The following is a 12,831-nucleotide window of genomic DNA, read 5'->3' on the forward strand; positions in this document are numbered from 1 at the left end:
AACTTACACATTTGATAAAATTTCCATTAAAATGATATTATTTGAAGACTCAGAAAATAATCAGTCCTTGAATTAATGTAGAAATAAAGGATCCTGAATAGCAAAAGAAATCACAGACAAAAGAGAAATACTGAAGTCAGGCATAACATTGCACTGCCTCAAAAATACACTCTAATTATATAGTAATGAAAGAAACATGATATAGGCACAGAAATGTACACAACAACCAGCAAACTCTTATTTTAGATGTGCTTTCATAAATATAATGTAGAACTAAGGACTAGGCTTCAAACGTGTCTGTGACTGAAATTCTAGGATCCTTCATCTTTATGAAAGTGATGTTATGTAGTAAAACTGTCACTAACCCACGTCTAAATTCCCACAGTAAGGAACCCAAACAAACTATTTTTTTTTTCCACAAAAGTGTTTGGATGTTTGTCTTAAACCAACTCTTAACTTCATTAGACCTTTTGTACACCCATAGACAAGAGCTCGGACTTCCTGTTCTTAGCTTTGAATCCTATTGCCTAGCAGAGCGGACATTATAAAATATGCTTTATGACCATTACAAGAGACAGACATATGAGGAGTCACCATATCCTCACATAATAATTCCACTTCCCTGGGTTTTCAGACCTGGAACTTTCTGGTGTTGATTTGTCAGTTTCCCTAGCCACTTAGTTTTGTTAATAATATAAATTTGCAGTTTAAAATGTTCTTTACATTATGCCCCAGAAAGTCACTTTTTCTTTTGAAAACAAGACTTAACTAGAGACATTCTATTCGCATGCAACATTATTTATCACAATCAAATACTTTTTCTACCAGTTTCTGTATTAAACTTTTGGTTTATTTTATGTGTTTATTGTTTTGGTCACAAATGTGAGATGTGGAAATGTTTTCAGTTCATCCTCAGTTGAAAACAAACATATGATGGGGCACATGATCTCGGTCAGCTCAAAACAGACTGAGGAGAAGCACATGACCTTTGTTCAAGGAAAACAGACAGGTGAGAGGGTGCAGAGTGTCTAGAAAGACCATAAATAGAAGCCCACAGACAATGAGACAAGCCTTTCGGATCACTAGACTTTGCAACAGTTTACATCACTTTGCTGGTCTCTTTACAGTGAGGGATGTTCCAGAAAACTTCTGGTAAGTCGGGGGAGTATGGCCACTTCCACTGGCTCATGCCAATTAGATGGAGCTTTGCTGTTCATGGTGAATGAAGCCCCTTCTACTGATCTGTGTTGCTGTTTGCTGCTTGCTATTGACTGGACTGCTGGTATCCTGACACAGCAGAGTGGAATTGGATGGAAGAACTATGTCTGAAAACGTCCACATCCTGTCGAGGAACGCCACAAGAAGAACATCAAGGCTGGAGGATCTGGACTCGGGGGTGCTTGTACAAACTGCTGTTATCAACCAAGGACAGTGCATGCTGCAAACCTAGACGCCCTATTCAGATCTAGCCAGGGACAGCTCATTCTCCATGGTTGTGGGGAGAGTGGGAACTGACTCGGACATGAACTCTGGCGCCGCCTATTTGACTACTCTGCCTTGGTGGGGAGTCTTGGCGGCACTCAGCGGAAGGGGAAGCAGGCTATCCCAATGGGACATGATAGACTGTGATCATATGGTGCAAGGAGGAGTCCCCTCTGTCACAGGTCTGGGGAAGGGGAATAGGGTGAACGAGGGAGGGAGGGGGATGGGAAGATACAAGTGAGAGGATAACAATAGGGATTTAATCTGAATAAATTACTTTCAAACAAGAAGAAGAAATAAATAAAGACATGAATAACAAAACAAAACAATAACAGCAGCAACAACAAAAAGTCCATATCCCCAACTCTATTAATCTTCATTTTTTTCTTACCTCTGATTGGGGGTTGGAAGGGATGTAGAGGCATTTTTAAAAACCCTAAATAAAGTATGTTTTTTTAAAAAAAATAAATCTAAGCCTACAAGTTTCCAAAATAAAATAACAGTTACCTTGAAAATAATAAGGCAGTGATGTACTTCAACATCTCAGAATAAACACAATCAAACCTTGGTTTCTGTAATGATGAGTGCTTTTTGTATACACTTAGAGCATTAAAAGAAAATAACATTTATAATTAAAAATACAGAAGTTATTTCTGTTTTGCTATCATAAATCTCATAATGTTCTTTAGCCTTATGTCTTTAAATATAATGAAAACTACTCTGTGGATATATATGGAATATAAAACTATGCTGAAAAGTTTAAAGTTTATAATGGATGTTGAAATAAAATTAGCAGTTGCTTAATTAAATAAGCAAAGTTTAAATCATTGTTTTTTGTTATTAATTACGCACCCCAGCTCTTCTCTCTTTGTGACTCTTTAAATTTTGTTTTTGAAAATACAAATATAATTACATCATTTTCTCTTCTCTTTCTTTCCTTCAAACCATTTTATATATTTCTCCTTGCTTGCTTTTAACCAATTTGTAACGATTTTTATTGATTGTTTTTATGCACATAGACACACATTTCTAAATGTATAACTACAACTTGTTCAGTCTGTGTATGTAAGGGTAAACCATTTGGTGCTGGATAACCAAATAAATGATGTGCTCTCTCCTGGGGAGGAATATTGCTCCTGTTCTCAGCAGTCCTTGGTTTTCTGTAGTCCTCTGTGTAGGGTTAACGCCTTATAGTCTTTCAACAGTTCACTCTGTGTTTTCTTTGCTCAGCTTACCTTTGGACAATTAGACTGAAGAAACTGTCTGAGCATAAGATCTGGCGTTGCTAAGAAACACAGTCTCACAGCAAACTCTCTGATTTCTGGTTTTTAACATTTTTAGTCTCTTGTGCTGTGCCTGGTGACACCTGGGGAAGACATTGCCCCTGCCTCAGTTTTTATAAATGTCTTACTCAAGTTCAAATCTCCAGTTTGTGAGTCAACCATGTCTCTGACTTGATAATCAAGTATTAGGCTTTGGCGGGAGGGAGGACCGTAACATGAACAACTTCTTGTTGTCTTCCCCCCCCCCCCATCATTGTAAATAACTTGTAATGGCCAAACCCTGCTTTTGTCCTTTTTTTTTTTCTAACTGCTAAAACTGTTCTCTGCCACCCGGATTTACTCTAACACTTGGAAAAGGAATAAATGTTTTTAAAAAATGGTCTACCCCTTCTCCTGCAGTGTTCCTTGAACCTAAGGTGTTAGAGGTTTTGTAGATGTTTCTACTGGGAGCTGTTCTATAGCACCACAGTTTTCATAATATCATGTTATTTTTAAGAAGCAAGCTAAAACTTATAAAATATTAGTAATATAATTCATGCCTTTTCAAATATATGAAGCAACATAATATTGAAGGCAAAGTAAATTACAGTAATATTTAAATTTCCAGCAATATGACATTTTTATTGCCATTTGCATTTAGACTGATTTATCTTTCCTTCAAGGAGGAAGCAATTTAGAAGGTTGTGACTGAGAAGTTAAAAGATGGTTATGAGACACATATAGAAAGGAGAACTTGCAATGCTATTTAGTCTAACACATAGTTTCTACATACATTATATGATCTAATGCTTCAGGTAAAATCTGAAGTAATCCCAGTGCATGTCACCCACAGTGTCCACTCTTGACTACTCAAAGGCTGACACTTAAGGTCAACTTTTAATTATTTCAATTACATTATTCAATTTATTGTTCTCTGCGGGTACATTTTATGTGTGTATATGTTGTCGCATGAATATAAAGGACACGTTAGTCTGCTTTCTCCTCCTATTCTAACATATAACTCAAGGCATCAGACATGGTGGCAGCAAGATTTACCCACTGAAGCATTTGGCCAGTCCTCAAGTTCAAATGCTTAACTTCTCCACCACAACTTAACAACAATAAAAATGCTGCATTTTGGGTTTAAGTTGAGCAGTCTTATTTGCCAAGCTGATATACCGAACTGGGAACTACTTCCTCACATCCCGGATGCCACTTCTAGCTCCTTCATAAATCCTCACACAAATTGTGCATCCTGCTTGTGAAATAGAATAGAGAGTAAAAGCTACATATTCATAAAAGAGAATGCTTAATAAAACCAGATATACTGTAATGAACAGAAAGCAGTGGGTAGAAATGATTTTAGGTGTGGTATACAGTATACAGTCCTCTGTGCATTACTATTCTCCTACGTACAACACAGCCACATGTTAAAGATTTTGACGTATATAGGACACGGAACGAAGATGAGGTTTGATAACTTCAGATAAGACAGAGTGAAAAATCGAGCTTTACATCCAGAGTTGTTGAATAGTTCTATAATCCCATGGAAAAGGAGGATGAATCAGGGCTACACATTAGCTTTTAGGTCATTCCGCAAGAAATAGAGCTTCTTCCTCCCTGCCAAAAAAAAAAAAAAAAAAAAAAAAGATTCAAAATTAATCAGAACTGTTTGTAGAGAAAGAACCAGGAGTGTTACCAATTTCTAATCAAGCATTTGGAGGTTGAGCTCTAGTAAAAGCTGAAGGAAACAACCTCAAAGGCAGCTCCAGGAGGTTCCCAGAAGGCAGAGTTGGGACAAAGATCTCCCTTCAAACATCTCCATGAGTTAGAAATCAGATTAATGACTGCCAAGAAAAGTGAAAAGTTTGGAAAGTCAAGTATGGGTCCCATTAAAATATAATGAAGAATCCAAATGATCAAGAAAGGCTCAAAAAGGCCACATGTACTAACTTTAAGTATAATTACTGAACCCAACTTTTGATCTTGAATAAAGTGCCAAGGAATGGGAGAGAATTCTGCCTTAACTGTGAAACCATGAACAGAAGAGAAAAGGAAAGGTACCTTGAGTTTTTTATCTTAGCCATTCTTGTTTTCATTTTTTTAAAGTTTTAAAATAATTTATTGAGATTACATCCCAATTGTTATCCCCTAACTTGTATCATCCCGTTTCCCCCTCCCTCCCTCCTTTGCCCTATTCTCCTCCCCTAGACCTATGGCAGAAGGGGACCTCCTCCCCCACCCTATAATCACAGCCTATCAGCTCTCATTGGGATAGCTTGCTTGCCCTTCCTTTGAGTACCACCAGTGCTCCCCACCAAAGGGAGTTCCCGCTCTCCACACAACTGTGGAGAATGTGGTTTTCATTGGTTAGATCTGCATAGGGGGTATAGGTTTATTGTGTTCATTGTCCTTGGTTGGTACAGCAGTTTGTGCAGGCTACCCTGGGTTCATATCTGTCAGCCTTGATAGTCTTCTTGTAGGGTTGCTAGACCCTCTGGGTCCTTCTAATTCACCATTCTTCCAAACCACTTTCACCTGGAGTTCCAATAAGGAGTCCCAGTATCTGTTCTGATCCTCCACAGAGTTAAGACTTCCAGAGGACATCCATGTAGAGTTAGTATCCAATTGTAAGTGAGTATATACCATGTGTGTCTTTCTGGGTCTAGGTTAGCTCACTCAGGATGGTCATTTCTAGTTCCAGATTTCCTTATTTTAATAGCTGAGTATTCCATAGTGTAAATGTACCACAATTTCTTTATTCATTCTTCGACTGAAGGACATCTACATTGTTTCCAGATTTTGACTTTTACAAATAAGGCTGCTGTGGACATAGTTGAACAAATGTCTTTGTGGTGTGGTGGAGCATCTTTCCAGTATATTCCAGGAGTAGAATAGCTGGGTCTTGAGGTAGCCCTATTCCCAATTTTCTAAGAAAGTGCCAGATTGATTTCAAAAGTGGTTGTACAAGTTTGTACTCCCAGAAGCCATCAAGAAGTGTTCCCGTTTCTCCACATCTTTCTCTTGTCACTTGAGTTTTTAAACTTAGCTATTCTGATGAGTCTAAGATGCAATCTCAGAGTCTGTTGGTTTGATTTGCATTTCTCTGATGACTCAGGACACTGAGCATTTCTGAGTGTTTCTCAGCCGTTCGCTATTCCTCTGTTGTGAACTCTCTGTTTAGCTCTGCATCCCATTTTTTAATTAGCATAGTTGATTGGGTGGTGTTTAATTTCTTGAGTTATTTATATATTTTGGAAATTAATCCTTTGTCAAATGTAGAGTTGGTAAAGATCTTTTCCCAGTCTGTACGCTGTCATTTTTAATGTTGACAGTATCCTTTGCCTTATAGAAGCTTTTCAGTTTAATCGGGTACCATTTATTAATGGTTGATCTTAGGGCATGAGCTCTTAGTGTTCTCTTTAGGAAGTTGTCTCCTGTGCCGATGAGTTCAAAGCTCTTCCCCACTTTTTCTTCTAACAGATGTAGACATCCAGTTAGACCAGTACCATTTGGTGAAGGTGCTATCTTTTTTCTATTGTATGGATTTGGCTTCTTTGTCAAAAATCAAGTGTCCATAAGTGTGTGGGTTTATTTCTGGGTCTTTGACTTGATTCCATTGATCAACTAGCCTATTTCTATGCTGTCTTTATTACTGCTGCTCTATAGTACAGCTGAAGGTCTGGGACTGAGATTCCACCAGAAGATTTTTTATTGTACAGGATTGTTTTTAGCTATTCTGAGTTTGTTTTTTTTTTTTTTTTTTTTTTTTTTTTACCATATGAAATTGAGAATTGGTCTTTCAAGGTGTGTGAAGAATTGTGTAGGAGTTTTGACTGGAGTTGCATTGAATCTGTAGTTTGCAGTTTTTACTATGTTCCCCCAATGCATGAGCATGAGAAATCTTTCCATCTTCTGATAGGGAATAGTGCTACCAAAAGACCCAGCTATACCACTCCTGGGCATACACCCAAAAGATGCTCTGCCCTACAATAAGGAGACTTGCTTAACTATGTTCATTGCAGCCTTATTCATAATAGCCAGAATCAGGAAACAACCAATATGTCTCTCAACCAAAGAATGTGATAAAGAAACTATGGTACATTTACACAATGGAATACTATTCAGCTATCAAAAACAAGGAAATCTTAAAATTTGCAGGCAAGTGGATGGAACTAGAGACGATCATGCTAAGTGAGGTAACCCACACACAGGAAGACAAGCATGGTATATACTCACTTATACGTGGATATTTAGCCCAACATAGATATACTCTGAGAGATCCCACCGAGAGAGGGGTTGGAATAGATACTGAGACTCAAAGCTGGACTCTTAGTTAAAAGTTGTGAGTTGTATGGAGGAGACGGTGCATGGAAGGTAGGGGGTATCTGGACTCAGTAGGGCCTGCGCAAAGTGAGGCACCAACCAAGGACACTGCAAGCAGAGAACCTAGATCCTTTGTTCAGATTTAGCCAGTGGACAGATTATTCTCCAAATGGAGAAGGGGAGAGGAGAGCAGGGTACTGACTCTGACACGAACTCTGCTGCCCAAGATTTGATCACTGTCCTTTTTGTGGGATCACAGAGATAGGGGATGTAGGCTATCCAGATGAGACCTGATAGGCTGGGGTCAGATGGTTGATAGGAGGACCACACAAGTCTGAGTCTAGGGGAAGGGAATAGGGCAGAAAAAGGAGGGGGGGGGTGGGAACAGGAAGATCAAACTGAAGGGATTGCAATCAAGGTGTAATATAAATAAATTATAAATAAAAAGGAAAGGTACCATTAACAAGCACTTAGCAAAAAAAAAAAAAATCAAAACCTTATACAGGGGATCTGGAAGTTGTAAGAAAGTTCAAGAGTAGTAAGAGTAATAAGAGGAGTAAGGGTACCTGTTTGTTCTATAGCTAGGGCTGGGGCTAAGGAGTGAGCAGACTCAGAGACAACCTATAAGGAAATCACTTTAAAAGAGAGTAGACATTTTAATATTATTATATCTCCCAATCCCAAAGCTCTCTGCACCACAACTATCAAAGCAAGTACTACCCAGAGAATCATCATGATGACAGAATAGATACCCTGGTCTGCAGGACATATCAAACCAGCATTCACTTGAAAGAGGGTCTGCGAACTGGAAGAGACAGAGACACATGGGGTAAGAGGCCAAGATAGATTCTGATCAAGACCCACTTTATTAAAAGATAGTACTGTTTATACAGCAAGGATGCCACAAGCTCTATTACAATCTCACTTCCCGTAGCCCCCAGGCTAGAATACAATCCTCTGAGTACTTCCCTGTAAGAACTTCCTTAATCCTCTGAGTACTTCCCTGTAAGAACTTCCTTAATCCTCTGAGTTCTTCCTGTAAGAACTTCCTTAATCTTCTGAGTACTTCCCTGTAAGAACTTCCTTAATCCTCTGAGTTCTTCCATGTAAGAACTTCCTTAATCCTCTGAGTACTTCCCTGTAAGAACTTCCTTAATCCTCTGAGTTCTTCCCTGTAAGAACTTCCTTAATCATCTGAGTTCTTCCCTGTAAGAACTTCCTTAATCCTCTGAGTTCTTCCCTGTAAAAACTTCCTAAATCCTCTGAGTACTTCCCTGTAAGAACTTCCTTAATCTTCTGAGTACTTCCCTGTAAGAACTTCCTTAATCCTCTGAGTTCTTCCCTGTAAGAACTTCCTTAATCCTCTGAGTTCTTCCTGTAAGAACTTCCTTAATCTTCTGAGTACTTCCCTGTAAGAACTTCCTTAATCCTCTGAGTTCTTCCCTGTAAGAACTTCCTTAATCCTCTGAGTACTTCCCTGTAAGAACTTCCTTAATCCTCTGAGTTCTTCCCTGTAAGAACTTCCTTAATCATCTGAGTACTTCCCTGTAAGAACTTCCTTAATCCTCTGAGTTCTTCCCTGTAAAAACTTCCTAAATCCTCTGAGTACTTCCCTGTAAGAACTTCCTTAATCTTCTGAGTACTTCCCTGTAAGAACTTCCTTAATCCTCTGAGTACTTCCCTGTAAGAACTTCCTTAATCCTCTGAGTTCTTCCTGTAAGAACTTCCTTAATCTTCTGAGTACTTCCCTGTAAGAACTTCCTTAATCCTCTGAGTTCTTCCCTGTAAGAACTTCCTTAATCCTCTGAGTACTTCCCTGTAAGAACTTCCTTAATCCTCTGAGTTCTTCCCTGTAAGAACTTCCTTACTCCTCTGAGTTCTTCCCTGTAAGAACTTCCTAAATCCTCTGAGTTCTTCCCTGTAAGAACTTCCTTAATCCTCTGAGTTCTTCCCTGTAAGAACTTCCTTAATCCTCTGATTTCTTCCCTGTAAGAACTTCCTTAATCCTCTGAGTACTTCCCTGTAAGAACTTCCTTAATCCTCTGAGTTCTTCCCTGTAAGAACTTCCTTAATCCTCTGAGTTCTTCCCTGTAAGAACTTCCTTAATCCTCTGAGTTCTTCCCTGTAAGAACTTCCTAAATCCTCTGAGTTCTTCCCTGTAAGAACTTCCTTAATCCTCTGAGTTCTTCCCTGTAAGAACTTCCTTAATCCTCTGAGTTCTTCCCTGTAAGAACTTCCTTAATCCTCTGAGTTCTTCCCTGTAAGAACTTCCTTAATCCTCTGAGTTCTTCCCTGTAAGAACTTCCTTAATCCTCTGAGTACTTCCCTGTAAGAACTTCCTTAATCCTCTGAGTACTTCCCTGTAAGAACTTCCTTAATCCTCTGAGTACTTCCCTGTAAGAACTTCCTTAATCCTCTGAGTACTTCCCTGTAAGAACTTCCTTAATCTTCTGAGTACTTCCCTGTAAGAACTTCCTTAATCCTCTGAGTACTTCCCTGTAAGAACTTCCTTAATCTTCTGAGTTCTTCCCTGTAAGAACTTCCTTAATCTTCTGAGTACTTCCCTGTAAGAACTTCCTTAATCCTCTAAGTACTTCCCTGTAAGAACTTCCTTAATCCTCTGAGTACTTCCCTGTAAGAACTTCCTTAATCTTCTGAGTTCTTCCCTGTAAGAACTTCCTTAATCCTCTGAGTTCTTCCCTGTAAGAACTTCCTTAATCTTCTGAGTACTTCCCTGTAAGAACTTCCTTAATCTTCTGAGTACTTCCCTGTAAGAACTTCCTTAATCCTCTGAGTACTTCCCTGTAAGAACTTCCTTAATCCTCTGAGTACTTCCCTGTAAGAACTTCCTTAATCCTCTGAGTACTTCCCTGTAAGAACTTCCTTAATCCTCTGAGTACTTCCCTGTAAGAACTTCCTTAATCCTCTGAGTACTTCCCTGTAAGAACTTCCTTAATCTTCTGAGTACTTCCCTGTAAGAACTTCCTTAATCCTCTGAGTTCTTCCCTGTAAGAACTTCCTTAATCCTCTGAGTACTTCCCTGTAAGAACTTCCTTAATCCTCTGAGTACTTCCCTGTAAGAACTTCCTTAATCTTCTGAGTACTTCCCTGTAAGAACTTCCTTAATCCTCTGAGTTCTTCCCTGTAAGAACTTCCTTAATCCTCTGAGTACTTCCCTGTAAGAACTTCCTTAATCTTCTGAGTACTTCCCTGTAAGAACTTCCTTAATCCTCTGAGTACTTCCCTGTAAGAACTTCCTTAATCCTCTGAGTACTTCCCTGTAAGAACTGCCTTATTTCTTTCAAAGGTGAACAATCCGAAGATAGCCTAAACACAAAACATCCTTCAGTAAAGGTCAACAACTTCAAGGGCACAGCATGCAGCCTAAGCAAGGTATTTCTAGCATGACTGAACTTAACATGGCTCCCCACCAAAAGGAGCTTGTCTAACTGGAAACTCGGGGTGTGAACACAAGAAACAGGGACTGTGACTCTGAGAAAAAGCAAGCAGAACTCAAGTTAGATGAGAAAATCCGCATGTATAGGTGGCTAAGAGCACAGCCAGGCAGTGGAGGCTGAGAGGCAGGGCTTCTCAAGCTCTGGGCTATCAGATACTTACATTCTGATTCATAACAGCAGCACACTTACAGTTATGACGCAGCAATGGAATAACTTTATATAGTTGGCATTCAGGACATGAGCAACTGAAGTTTTGTAGCATTAGGAAGGTTGAGAGCACTGGTTACCAGTACACTCCTTCGGAGGCTGAGCAGCGGCCCTGCATTAGCCTCAGATACAGGCACGGAAAAGTGTGGGAAGTGTGAGTTGAGGGCTTTAGGGTGAGGAGCACTCCTGTCAGAGCCCACCTCAGTAGGTGAGATAGGCAGAGTAAGTATGGCTTGACATCCACGCTCATTCAACCCACTTGAAGGCCACACAAAGGTAATTAATTTTGTTCAGCAAAGTCACATACGAAAAAAAAAAAAAAGCCAAGGGATGAGGAACTACGTTCTTCTGAGGTCTCAGGAAAACCAAATATTGTCTACTATGTACAAATTATAATTTATGATAGATAGATATGATTTTATTTCTTAATGAAAATATAAAATTAAACAGGATAGCTTAAACAAAATAGATTCGTAAAATTAATTTCTTTTTTATGAAATTTTCTTTCATTTTCCTCTTACATTCCCTCTATCACCACAGCCTCTTATATAACCTTCTTTGCTCCTTTTCAATTTCATGGTCTCTTTATTTATAAATACATACATACACCTATTTATAATTTTAAGATTTTTTTGTCTATTGTTTCCTGTTCTCTCACCTATTTAATCATTATCTTTTTCTTTCTCTGATACTGTCCTCCATTTCCCCTTCTTTTTCATCTTACTTGCTAATTTTAGCTTTAAGATTCTTTGGCTCCTCACTTATCTTATAATTATCCTAGCTCCTTTGCTTTCTAACCTTACTGATAATGGAAATGAGATATACAATTGCTTTTTACTACATTTAAATACTTGAAGTTTTGTCAGATCATTGCTTTTCTTACTGCTATCTGCTACTCACCTACAAATGAGAGAAGTTACCATAAGCAATTGAGTAAATCATCCACTAAGAAGATGCACATAAAATAAAACAAAGACTTGGACAAAAAATTTTAAAAAGAAAAAAAGTTAGTTTTATTTCAAAGACTAAAAAATGATCAACATTCGTAAGTCAATAGATGTAATATTACATATAGATTCAAAGATAAAATTAACATGCTCATGTAAACGGATGCAGGACAGCCTTTGACAAAGTTCAATATCTTTTCATCATAAAGTCTTTAAAAATTATAAATAGTGTAAACATAACCCATTATAAATAAAGGTTATATGTGTCAATGCTATGACAATATTATACAAATGTGAGAAATTGAAGTAAATTCTTCTAAAATAAAGAATGAAACAAGATGTTTCTAAGTACTATTCTCTACAGTACTTAAAAGTCTCAGTCATAATATAAGGCATGGGAAAAACAAGAAGAGAAAGTCATATTATCTCTACTTGCAGATGATCTGACTAGATACCTAAAAGACCTTAAAGACTCCAGCAGAAAAATTATAAAAATCATAAATGCAATCAGTAAAGTAACAGGATATATTATCAACTTAACAAGCCACCAACTATTGTATATATGTGCATAACAATAATGGTAATTACAGAAAACATTTCAGGAAAAATATGCAATTTACAATATTACCAATGAATATGCAAGAAAAAAAGAGTGCTAACCTCAAGTAAAGAACTGAAGGGAAAGCCCTGTCCAGTGAAAATTTTAGAATATTCTCAAAATAAACTGGGGAAGGAACTACAAGACAGAAGACCTTCCATTGTGAAATGTTCATATAACTAAAAACTAATGTACAAAAATAGCCAAATTCCACTGAAATTCTTCATAAAAACAAAACCAAAATGAAACCAAAAACAGTTTATAAATGTACGTGTAAACACAAATGACTCTGAGTATTCAAGGAACCCCTAAGCCAAAGATATTACAATTCTTTATGTCAAATTAAAGTATACATGTCATGGTCACAAAAACTATGATATCTGCACAAAGCAGACATATAGTTTAATGGTCTAGAATAAGCATCAGGAAACCCAACTAGCACAGCTACAATCACTTGATCTTTGACGAAGGAACCAAAAGTGTACACTGGAGAAAAAATTGTCTTCAACCAATAGCGCTGGGCAAAGGGTAAGAACACGCATAAGAATGAA

The sequence above is a fragment of the Acomys minous genome, assembly GCF_964271855.1.
Source record: "Acomys minous genome assembly, chromosome: 9".
In the NCBI taxonomy this organism is placed as follows: domain Eukaryota; kingdom Metazoa; phylum Chordata; class Mammalia; order Rodentia; family Muridae; genus Acomys; species Acomys minous.